Source organism: Convolutriloba macropyga, chromosome 14 (assembly GCF_964194025.1).
Source record: "Convolutriloba macropyga chromosome 14, txConMacr16.3, whole genome shotgun sequence".
Lineage (NCBI taxonomy): Eukaryota > Metazoa > Xenacoelomorpha > Acoela > Convolutidae > Convolutriloba > Convolutriloba macropyga.
Window position 1 is genome coordinate 45185054 of NC_134481.1, and position 13461 is coordinate 45198514.

Here is a 13461-nt window from a genome sequence, read left to right on the forward strand (position 1 = left end):
ACTTTTGGCTGAAAACGCAATCAATATTTTTTTTAGAATTGCCGGATTTTTTTAAGATTTTTTAAACATCTATGTAATACCGCATTTCTGATGTACAGTCACTCTCGTTAGTAGTAACAAACCTATACACCCTGGATTACTTCTTGGCTCTTTTTCCCCAAACATGTTTAATCATGCGCGCGGATGAAAAGTTCTTGGCAATTATTTCCTGTATGTTAGGATTGTTGCCTGAAAATTTAATGGACTTACCTTTTTGAACAGGACATGTTGGCTTGCCTCTTTAATAAGGTATATAAACACACTGTGGAGAATACTGTCTGTAAACCCGGCAAATAACTAAGGGCTTTAAATCCGCTCTATATTTGTCATGAACACTTTTGCGTAGAACACTTTCTAATGTGAATAAACTATATATTGGTATTGCGTAATCAGGGTTAATTCCTGCATACGCAACTTTGAAGCACACAACTTTATAAGTTTATAAGGGATATTTAAACCCTGTGAAGAAGATTGTTTGTATACAAACGTTTGCGGGCTATAAATCCAGTGAACACTTTTGCGCAGTAGCAGAAATCTGGGTGTCTAATGTGAATAATCTATGTATCGGTATGCAGTCTCACGTTGAAGATTTTGTTTTTTAACTACATGTGAAACGTCTGGGTAGGAAGCGTTCTACTTTCTGATGAAATTATTACCTAAGGGCTATTTTTAGAACACAAACTCAAACTCGAACTCGAACTCGTCTGGCTCAGACTGTTAATAGACTTCCCTTTCATTTATTACACAATAAGCCATATGATTCAGACGTATTACATTTTGACGAAATTCGTATCCAAAAACAACAAGTTCGAACACGATAAAAAGAAGTGATTGATTCTTCAATACAATATATTTAAAAAAGGACCAAAAAAAGTATTCTGAAAGATAGAAATTTACTGAAACTTTGACCTCATCAACTGTTGTTTTGTCCAGCAAAGATCAGTGGTTTTTGACAGGGAAGACAATCTTCGATTAGACAGAACACAAGTTGAGAGTAACTTCTTCTCCCCGCAATTTAAATCAGGTTAATTCATCATTTGAAAAGAAATCATCGTTTGAAGTTATACTAAGAAGTCAAAACGAAGCTTTGAGGAATCCGAAAAGTATAGAAACATCTTGTTTTTAGTTTTGAAGGATCTATCAGAAAAACGAGTAGTGTCAAGAAGAACAGTTGGGTGTAACAACATCTTGTCACTTTGGTTGCAGAGAATACAAAGACACAAAAGACGGAAAAAACCTTGTTTGAATTTCGAGCGCTTCAAAAACAAATTGGCATAAGGAAGCAAAAAAAGGAGAACATCTCGAAACCAGAGGAAAGGCATTTTGTTTGTCTATCATCAGAGCGCATCAAGAGTCCCTAAGCAAGAGGAGTGGTTCAAAACAGTAAATTTGTGCAAAGTAAGTTAAAGAACTTCTTTTGTCTTCATGTAGCTCCTCCATCATTTCAACCTATATAACTCATCCACGGATCAAAACAAGGTAGTCGGAAAACATCAATTTTGCTCACATAACATAAATATGAGTCTTCAAAAGTCATTTGTACATCATTTTTTTCCTCTTAATGTACAAGTTCTAGAGAAAAGTTTCTTAAGGAAAAGTTGTTCCAATAGTGAAAACTAACACAAAACTACTTTAAAAAACATTAATTTTGCTCGCATAGTAAACATATGAGTCTTCAAAAGTCATTTGTACATCATTTTTTTCCTCTTAATGTACAAGTTCTAGAGAAAAGTTTCTTAAGGAAAAGTTGTTCCATTAGTGAAAACTAACACAAAACTACTTTAAAAAACATCATTTTTGCTCACATAACATATATATGAGTCATCAAAGGTCAATTGTACATCATTTTTTTCCTCTTAATGTACAAGTCCTAGAGAAAAGTTTATTAAGGAAAAGTTGTTCCATTAGTGAAAACTAACACAAAACCAATTTAAAAAACATCATTTTTGCTCACATAACATATGTATGAGTCATCAAAGGTCAATTGTACATCATTTTTTTCCTCTTAATGTACAAGTCCTAGAGAAAAACTTCTTAAGGAAACGTTGTTCCATTAGTGAAAACTAACACAAAACTACTTTAAAAACATTAATTTCGCTCACATAACATATGTATGAGTCATCGAAGGTCAATTGTACATCATTTTTTTCCTCTTAATATACAAGTTTTAGAGAAAAGTGTCATAGGGAAAAGTTGTTCCATTAGTGAAAACTGACACAAAACTATTTTAAAAAACATCATTTTTGCTCACATAACTTATATATGAGTCATCAAAAGTCAATTGTACATCATTTTTTTCCTCTTAATGTACAAGTCCTAGAGAAAAGTTTCTTAAGGAAAAGTTGTTCCATTAGTGAAAACTAACACAAATCTACTTTAAAAAACATCAATTTTGCTCACATAACATATGTATGAGTCATCAAAGGTCAATTGTACATCATTTTTTTCCTCTTAATATACAAGTTCTAGAGAAAAGTTTCTTAAAGAAAAGCTGTTCCATTAGTAAAAACTAACACAAAACCAATTTAAAAAACATTAATTTTGCTCACATAACATATATATGAGTCATCAAAGGTCAATTGTACATCATTTTTTTCCTCTTAATGTACAAGTCCTAGAGAAAAGTTTCTTAAGGAAAAGTTGTTCCATTAGTGAAAACTAACACAAAACTACTTTAAAAAACATCAATTTTGCTCACATAACATATGTATGAGTCATCAAAGGTCAATTGTACATCATTTTTTTCCTCTTTAAATACAAGTTCTAGAGAAAAGTTTTTTAAGGAAAATTTATCACAATAGGGAAGCAAAATTACTTTAAAAGATATGAATTTGCCCTTACAAATTGTGTATGAGTAATCAAAAGTCAACTGAACATTTTTATTGCCCGTACGAGAAATACAAAACAATTTAATTAATGGAAAATTCCTTAGGTAAAAAGTTATGCAGTTTTGAAAATTAGGTTTAAAAATTAGGTCGCCAAAAAATTCTCCAAAAGTTTTTTTGTTTTTAATTTTCTCTCACTTCACATCTGTGAAAAAAAATGGATTGACACCAAAACTTTCTTACTTGAGACATATAAAGCAAATATCGAATTAAACCTGTCATTCAATCAAAGCTTCTCAACAATAGCAAAGATTTCTCGCTTAAATTTATTCTGCAGGCTAAACGTCATTCTACATGATAAAAATAACGGTCCCAAAAAGCACAAAAAACTCCTTAATAGTCTTATCGATTTATCGTTGGCCGTTTACAAACATTAATTGCAACCAAAACTTCCGACTGAATTCTGTTAGTACTCTAAAACATAACTAAAATTGTCCAGAAATTTTTCAAAACGTGTCAATGAGTCATCAAAGACTTGAAGTCCAAAAACATTCCTAGAAGGTAAAATTTTTTATAAAATGTTTAACAGAAAGTTTTCAAAGGTCAGTAAAACCGCTATGCGCATTTCTAGAGACTTTCACTTGTATTTAAACAAATTAAATTTCTTCCTAGAGGCTCTACATTTGTGAAATTTATATGAGAATAAAAACGTACCAAAGAGATCATCTATTTAAAAACTTAAAATCAAAGAAAGTTTGAGATAAAAATTTGTGAACATTAGCAAAAGTTTCTTATCAATAACTAACTACTTATGAAATTTTTTGAGGTTGTTTTTTAAAACCATCCTTAAACAATTACTAAACGTTTCCTGCAGTCAGTAGATGCAAACTAGTTCTTATTAGATGTCATAAAATAAGACATAGCTTCTCTAACTTTGTTTTTGAATGAAAAACTAAACAAAAAAACGTTCAGACCTTTTTGTTTGAAGAAGCATTTATTTTAGAGTGCTGATTCGTTTGGCAGCAACGAAAAAAAAATCAACAAGAGTTTTGTCAAAATTACAGTATGAACTATGAACGTTTTGTACTACATACATATCTGTAGTAACATTAATTTTCAAGCAATCTATAGAACCGAAAAAAAGAAAATTTAGTTAGATAATAGTTGCATATTTCGTAATCAACGGAAAATTTTATCATTTGCCTTACATTATATCATTCTGAGTGCGGGGATCTGCAAGGTCAAATTTTTGTTAAACTGACAAAATAAACTGAACAGAAACAGAATGTTGATTGGTATGACAAAGATCAGCAAGGTAAAATAAGCTATGTGTTACCCAAAAAAGCCAGTTTTGTCCCATGCTTCAAAAAGCGGCGATTAAAAATTACAAAACTAGAATCCAATAATGTAGCTTATTTCTGCTTCAGGAAATTATACAGCTCTTTTTACAATCTACTCGAAAATTATGATAGCTTTACCAGATGAAGCAAAACTGGAAAACAATTGTTTTCTTGGAAAAGAAATTCAGTCAACTATGTGGATTTCGACATCTTTTGAAAAGTTTTCGTCTACTTTAGCTAAAATTTGTGATCCTGTTTTCCTGTTTTTTGCAAAGTACGATAATAAATTAGTGTGCTATGAGACAATGAAAAACTTGATTTGCTCTTCAGTGTCAACTTTTGGTTGACTGTTGAAATAATTGTCTTCGTCAACCACAAAAATGTTCTCAGTTGACTTGTCTGAAAGTTCGTTTTGAACACCGAGGTCACAATCATGAATTTTGAAAATTCAGGCAATTTTTATGTCATATTGCTTCTAGAAATTGCTTTTACCAATTTTTTTATTGAACTTATTGAACTAAAGCATTAAATTTTTTGCTGCAACCCAAATTACCAACAATTTCATTCTGTCACACTTTATTGATATTTGTCTGTGAAAGGGTTTGTCTGACAGTTTTTACAGCAACCCAAAAAAATCAAGGAGAAAAAATCAGTTGAAAACTTTAAGCAACTATGCAGAAAGTTTCTATTCAAATATAAAATTCAAGAATATTATTACAAATTGTCAAAACTGCCATGAAAAACATTAGTTCCTCATCTTGAATTTAGCCTAGGTCCACTGGGTCCACACAAATAGAAAAATCATTTTAACACACGAAAATTCAAACAGATTTTATAGAGACAAGAGTACAATGAAAATAATCCTTGCTTTGAAAATATTCATTTCAGAGCTTTCAACAACTACAGATCAGTCGTTCTTTTTTCCTCCTCAATGAATTAGTATTGACTTGTAAAAACTTAACAACAAAAAGTTTATGAAAATAAGCTTAATCTTATAATATACAATCTAGTTGTTGCAAGTGGTTGAAATATAATGAGTTTCCGACTTTTTTTTTAATCCTAAACTAAAACAAACCACCAAATTTCGGAAAACAAAACGGAGGACTACCAAGTTTTCTATTATCTCATCAGTTTAAGCCCAGTATTTTGAAAGTAATTTTTTTGCCATGTAAAAATGCATTCCCAACTAACATTTGACAGAATTTCAGATCACCTGTAAAAAACTAAAGTAAAAAAGTTTTCAAACAGTAAAGTTTTCCCTTCATTGAAGAGGTTTACGAGTAACAAAAAAATTTGATACATGTAAATATTTGATGGAAAAAATTAGAAAACAAACGAAAACTATCAAAGCAAGATATTTATTTAGATAAATCATTTTGAAGCATTCAACAACTGCAAACCAGTCGCTTTGATTGGAGGCAAAATGTGTTCCAAACTAAGTTTTGGTAAAAACTTTCAAACAATTTAAAAGTGTAAATTTCTATTTTTCTCAATAAAACCAAATCAACAGCAGTTTAAATATAGAAAAATACAAAGCAAAACGTCTAATTGTAATCGCTTTTCCTTTTCATCTCTAAAAAAAACTGGCTCATTTTTTCGGAATTTTTTAAATCAAGTGTACACTTATTGTTTCCATAATTAATTCTGGTAGACTGAATTTCAATCAGGTCTTGTGAGCTCACAAAATTTGAAAACCACAAAAGCTTATACAAGGTCAAGATCATTGATTTCATAGATAGTATCTCTTAGGAATTTTAAGCGAATAGGTTAACTGATTAAACTCCTTGTATTCCTTGTATGGTTTAAGTTACTATATATGATCCTTGGATGAGTCTTTTTAGAAGGTTTTTTCAAAGTGTTAATCAGTAAACAAATAATTATATACCTTTTTGTTTTAGATGAAGACTTTCGACTGTGACGAGTGCTCGAAGAAGTACAGCAGGAAAGAGAAGTTATTGCAGCATATGGAGAAGGAGCATAAAACAAAATTGGAAAAAACAGCAAGTTATGAATGTGGAACTTGTAGCAACAAATTCACAGAGAGCAGAAATGTAATTCGCCATTTAAAAACAGTTCATGGATGTCAGACGTACACAAAGTGCAAGCATTGTACACAAATTTATGGCGACACTTCATCGTGTGCTAGACATGAGGAAGACGCTCATGGTACTCACACAGAGGTTTCCGAGAGGCCTGAATGCAGTTTGGAGCTACATGAGAAACAAGCTATTGGAAAGTTTTTTCAGTCGTTCAGGCTACAAGCGGACAACCAAATTGATGTGTTCACCTTTGTTACGGAGCGTCTCGAAGACCTTAAATTGTTCGTGAGAAACAAAGTAGCAGAGCTTGGACCTTTGAAAATTCAGCTCTCTGTTTTTGTACAGATGCTGAAACCAACAGATGATACCAAAGTCGGCTGTCATGCAAACACAAAGTCGAAAACTTTAACAACAGAACTATCAGATGATGAAATTTATGAAATGATTGACCAAATGAACAACTCAATCCAGATCTTTTCAACCGGTGGTAGTGGATTTGTTGTTCAGAAAATTGATCATTTGGATATCAACATTAACAAATTCAAGCCTATCAGAGGTAGCAGTTACATTGCTACGCCAGCCGCCCTAGTGGGAAACAACTTTCTCTTGAATATTCAAAACAATGATAACAAATGTTTCGCATATTCAGTCCTTGCAGCACTGTTTCCACAGAAGGAGAACAAAAATCGGCAAAACAAATACAAGCCAAATTTGCACAAACTTAATTTGGACAGTATTGAGTTCCCCATGTCTTTGACAGATGTTCCGAAGTTTGAGAAACAAAACAATATTGGAATTAATGTTTTTGGTTTCGACAAAAACAAAATCCTACCACTTTACTTGACCAAAGTAAAAACAGAAAAAATCATTCCTTTGTTGCTGCTGACCGATGGACTGATCAGCCACTACTGTTTGAGTGCTCGAAGAAGTAAATTGGTGACGAGTGCTCGAAGAAGTACAGCAGGAAAGAGAAGTTATTGCAGCATATGGAGAAGGAGCATAACACAAAATTGGAAAAAACAGCAAGTTATGAATGTGGAACTTGTAGCAACAAATTCACAGAGAGCAGAAATGTAATTCGCCATTTAAAAACAGTTCATGGATGTCAGACGTACACAAAGTGCAAGCATTGTACACAAATTTATGGCGACACTTCATCGTGTGCTAGACATGAGGAAGTCGCTCATGGTACTCACACAGAGGTTTCCGAGAGGCCTGAATGCAGTTTGGAGCTACATGAGAAACAAGCTATTGGAAAGTTTTTTCAGTCGTTCAGGCTACAAGCGGACAACCAAATTGATGTGTTCACCTTTGTTACGGAGCGTCTCGAAGACCTTAAATTGTTCGTGAGAAACAAAGTAGCAGAGCTTGGACCTTTGAAAATTCAGCTCTCTGTTTTTGTACAGATGCTGAAACCAACAGATGATACCAAAGTCGGCTGTCATGCAAACACAAAGTCGAAAACTTTAACAACAGAACTATCAGATGATGAAATTTATGAAATGATTGACCAAATGAACAACTCAATCCAGATCTTTTCAACCGGTGGTAGTGGATTTGTTGTTCAGAAAATTGATCATTTGGATATCAACATTAACAAATTCAAGCCTATCAGAGGTAGCAGTTACATTGCTACGCCAGCCGCCCTAGTGGGAAACAACTTTCTCTTGAATATTCAAAACAATGATAACAAATGTTTCGCATATTCAGTCCTTGCAGCACTGTTTCCACAGAAGGAGAACAAAAATCGGCAAAACAAATACAAGCCAAATTTGCACAAACTTAAGTTGGACAGTATTGAGTTCCCCATGTCTTTGACAGATGTTCCGAAGTTTGAGAAACAAAACAATATTGGAATTAATGTTTTTGGTTTCGACAAAAACAAAATCCTACCACTTTACTTGACCAAAGTAAAAACAGAAAAAATCATTCCTTTGTTGCTGCTGACCGATGGACTGATCAGCCACTACTGTTTGAGCACAAACTTTCACGCTTTCATGGCTCGGCAGTTTGAAAAAAAGAATCATAACCGGTATAAGTACTGCGAACGTTGTCTTCCTGGATTTTGGAATTCAACGGCACTGGAAAAACATTTGGATTTATGTGGGGAGCATAAAGCTGTTCATATTACTATGCCAACGGAAGACTCAACAATTGAATTTACAAACTGGCATAAAACGTTTTCAGTTCCCTTAGTGATTTATGCCGACACAGAGGCTGTCAGCCTTAAGCATGACACTTGTCGTCAAAATCCTGAGAATAGCTACACCTTGAACAAAGAAACTCAGAATCCTTGCGCAATAGGTTTTTGTGCTGTGGATAAAAAAGGTGGAAGTGATTATTACAGTTTTGAAGGTGAGAAATGCATAGAAGAGTTTTTTCAGTGGCTCAGAGAGAACGCCAAATCTATTTCTGAGAGAAAACAGAAGCATAGACGCCTCATAATATCTGATGAAGAACGAATGAGAATGATTGATCACGGTACAAGATGTGTTATTTGTCAGATGTGTTTGAACGACGAAAATGTAATCCATCATGATCACTTTACTGGTGAAATCTACGGAGTTGCACACAACAGCTGAAATCTTAAGCTTCGTACGCAGATTTTTACGCCTATTTTTTTCCACAACCTTAGTAAATATGACGCACATCATCTTTTGAAATACATTGAAATCCAATCGGAAGAAAAATTGACAGTCATTCCTTGCAACAGTGAGACATACATCTCATTCTCGTTCTTTGTTCCTGTTGGTAAAAGCAAAGATGACAAGCTACTATATGAAGAATTTCGTTTCCTTGACAGCTATCGTTTTTTATCCGGGAGTCTTGACACTCTGGTTACAACACTCGAAACAAAGGACTACTGTCAATTATCTAAACATTTCCAAAAAAACTGCGACATTTTGCAAAAGAGAGGAGTTTTTCCATATTCGTTTCTCGATAGCTTTGAGAAACTCTCTGAAAAATCTTTGCCTGAATATGGTGATCAGTGGATAAATTCATTGTCTGGTCAAATTGATGTTTCTGAGGAGGATGTTCAGCATGCTAACAAAGTTTGGAAATTGTTTGCCTGCAAAAACGTTGGTGACTATCTCATGTTGTATCTCAAAACTGATGTCATTCATCTGGCTGACGTGTTTGAAAAAAACCGGAGACTCTTTGATGAGGTATATGGATTAGACCCCTGTCATTACTATAGTGCACCTAATATTTCATGGGATGCAATGCTGAAAACAACTAAAGTTAAACTGGACTTGCTCTCTGATATAGATATGCTGTTGTTTTGTGAGAGAGCCATCCGTGGAGGATTGAATGGAATTGGTGAAAAACGGTATATGAAAGCTAACAACAAATACTTGGTTGACTTTGATAATGAAAAACCGAGTACTTATGGACTTTTTCTGGATGTCGTTAACTTATACGGTGGAACAATGATGAAAAAACTTCCAACCGGATGATTTGAATGGTCAGACATCAGTTTGGACAAGATCATGAAAACATCTGACGAAAGTGATGTTGGGTATATTGTTATGGTTGATTTGAATTATCCTAGCAACTTACATGACTGTCACAATGATTTTCCTTTGGCTGCTGAGAAGTTAAAAATCGATGCTGAGATGCTTTCTCAGTATCAAGTAGAATTGGGAAACCAGACCAGTCATATCCCAAAGCTTCCGGAAACGCTTCAATCAAAGCAGAATTATGCATGTCATTATTCAGTTCTGAAATTTTATTGTCAACAGGGGCTCCAAGTAACCAGACTACATAAGACTCTGAAGTTCAACCAGAGTGACTTTATGAAGTGCTATATTGAGCAGAATACAAAGTTGCGACAACAACCCGGTATCAGCACATTTGAAAAAAACTTTTTCAAACTGTTGAACAATTCATGCTTCGGAAAGACGATGGAAAATTTGAGATGTCGATACAAGATGGTATTTGTTGAAAATGAGAAGAAAGCAAAATTTTATTGCAACAAGTACAACTTTGAGAAGTTCACTATATTTCGAGAGAAACTTGTTGGGATCACTCTCAGCCAGAAAGAGATCAGGTGGAATAAACCAACTTATCTGGGTGCTGCTATTTTGGATCTGTCAAAACTACACCTGTACAGGTTTCATTATGAAGAAATGGGGCCTCTGTTTGACAAAAAAGCTCGAGTGATGTATCGTGACACTGATTCTCTGTTTTATGAAATTGAGACGAATGACATATACGAAGATCTTAAACAGCTGAAACACGTGCTTGATTTGAGTGATTACCCCAAGGATCATCACTTACATAGTGAAATTAACAAAAAAGTGCCACTTAAATTATCAGATGAGCTGAATGGTGACATTGTGATGGAAGCAGTTTTTCTGAAACCAAAAGCTTACTCTGTAAAAACTTTGCAGAAGGTCAAACAAAGTGCCAAGGGTGTAAACAAGCATGTGAAAAAAACACTTCATCATGATAAGTTCAAAGATGTGCTCAAATCAAAATCACCATTGAGAAAACTAGTAACATCTATAACTAGTGACAAACACACACTCAACATAACAGAGTCTAACAAAATTGCTTTGAGCGCATTTGACGATAAGCGTTATTATCTGAGTGACGGTATAAGCTCATACGCGTATGGACACTACAAAATTGGTGACAAGCGGAAACAGCCATTGGAAAAACCTCTAAAGTCCTATATTGAGATCAGTGAATGTGAAACCACCAGAGATTTAGCTGAAAAACTGGATAGTGAGATTGAAGAAACCTTTTCACCACCTGATCCTGGGTTCTGGAAAACTTCTCAAATTGAGTCCGATGAGGAAGAAATATTTGATTTTGATGCAGCTCCAAAAGAAAAGCCGTTCTCAAGATGTCCATATATCGATTTTGAAGCAGAGGAAGAGCCGCTTGCAAAGAAGCATCGCTTGTCCAGCAAGCGTTAAATTTTGACGATGCTGCCCAACTCCACCCCGGTTGGGAGTCTCAAGAAGTATTGACGAGGAGATACAAAAACCTGCGACTGCTCCGCGCAGGAGCTTCTTGTGACAATAACAGCTTTTATAGGGGATAGCTGCCCAACTCCACCCCGGTTGGGAGTCTCAAGAAGTATTGCCGAGGAGATACAACAACCTGCGACTGCTCCGCGCAGGAGCTTCTCCTGACAATAACAGCTTTTATAGGGGATAGCTGCCCAACTCCACCCCGGTTGGGAGTCTCAAGAAGTATTGACGAGGAGATACAAAAACCTGCGACTGCTCCGCGCAGGAGGGAGCTTCTTGTGACAATAACAGCTTTTATAGTAGATAGCTGCCCAACTCGACCCCGGTTGGGAGTCTCAAGAAGTATTGACGAGGAGATACAAAAACCTGCGACTGCTCCGCGCAGGAGCTTCTTGTGACAATAACAGCTTTTATAGGGGATAGCTGCCCAATTCCACGCCGGTTGGGAGTCTCAAGAAGTATTGACGAGGAGATACAATAACCTGCGACTGCTCCGCGCAGTAGCTTCTTGTGACAATAACAGCTTTTATAGGGGATAGCTGCCCAACTCCACCCCAGTTGGGGTCTCAAGAAGTATTGACGAGGAGACACAAAAACCTGCGAATGCTCCGCGCAGGAGCTTCTTGTGACAATAACAGCTTTTATAGGGGATAGCTGCCCAACTCCACCCCGGTTGGGAGTCTCAAGAAGTATTGACGAGGAGATACAAAAACCTGCGACTGCTCCGCGCAGGAGCTTCTTGTGACAATAACAGCTTTTATAGTAGATAGCTGCCCAACTCGACCCCGGTTGGGAGTCTCAAGAAGTATTGCCGAGGAGATACAACAACCTGCGACTGCTCCGCGCAGGAGCTTCTTCTGACAATAACAGCTTTTATAGGGGATAGCTGCCCAACTCCGCCCCGGTTGGGAGTCTCAAGAAGTATTGACGAGGAGATACAAAAACCTGCGACTGCTCCGCGCAGGAGCTTCTTGTGACAATAACAGCTTTTATAGGGGATAGCTGGCCAACTCCACCCCGGTTGGGAGTCTCAAGAAGTATTGCCGAGGAGATACAAAAACCTGCGACTGCTCCGCGCAGGAGCTTCTTGTGACAATAACAGCTTTTATAGGGGATAGCTGCCCAACTCGACCCCGGTTGGGAGTCTCAAGAAGTATTGACGAGGAGATACAAAAACCTGCGACTGCTCCGCGCAGGAGCTTCTTGTGACAATAACAGCTTTTATAGGGGATAGCTGCCCAACTCCACCCCGGTTGGGGTCTCAAGAAGTATTGACGAGGAGATACAAAAACCTGCGACTGCTCCGCGCAGGAGCTTCTTGTGACAATAACAGCTTTTACAGGGGATAGCTGCCCAACTCCACCCCGGTTGGGAGTCTCAAGAAGTATTGACGAGGAGATACAAAAACCTGCGACTGCTCCGCGCAGGAGCTTCTTGTGACAATAACAGCTTTTATAGGGGATAGCTGGCCAACTCCACGCCGGTTGGGATTCTCAAGAAGTATTGACGAGGAGATACAAAAACCTGCGACTGCTCCGCGCAGGAGCTTCTTGTGACAATAACAGCTCTAAAAGGGGGTTACAAGCTCTTCCACATGTCCAGACAACACAAATAGATGTTGAAGAAGATGCTGACGGAGAAGCAGTTTTAAATGGGTACATTTATAAAACCTAAAGCAATGACTTAAAACTGAATTTTGTGTCTTAAAATTTTTTTAGATGGTTGTTGTAAATAGTTTATTGTTTGTTCTTAACATTGCATTTTTAATTTAATTTCTTAGTTTGTTTCATTTTTACAACTAAAGCAAAATAATAGTTCCAAGCTATCTGTTAAAAGCATGGTTTTTTGTTTTTTTGTTTCCTCGGACTCATTAATTAACCATCAAGAGACAAGATAACCGCGGAGTTTGAATAAATAACCCATAAAAAAGGTACCTCTCTATTTCAAAATGAAGTTTAGGTACGTCTATTACTTATTCAGGCAAAAATCCTAACATACAGGAAATAATTGCCAAGAACTTTTCATCCGCGCGCATGATTAAACATGTTTGGGGAAAAAGAGCCAAAAAGTGATCCAGGGTGTATAGGTTTGTTACTACTCTCGTTTCCGTTTTTGTATCCTAGCACGTTGTTCTACAAAGATTTAGGATACAAGAACTGAAATCAGCTATATAAGTGAGTGACTTTACTCGGAAATTTGGTACCGGGTAGATGTTTGTAATGCTTACTAATACTTA

General features: G+C 36.0%; 1 protein-coding gene across 1 annotated transcript in view; it reads right to left on the reverse strand.

The window, feature by feature from the left end:
- LOC142353071 (uncharacterized) overlaps positions 1-13461 on the reverse strand; it is a 64083-nt gene that overhangs the window by 37340 nt on the left and 13282 nt on the right. The gene's annotated exons all lie outside the window — the stretch shown is intronic.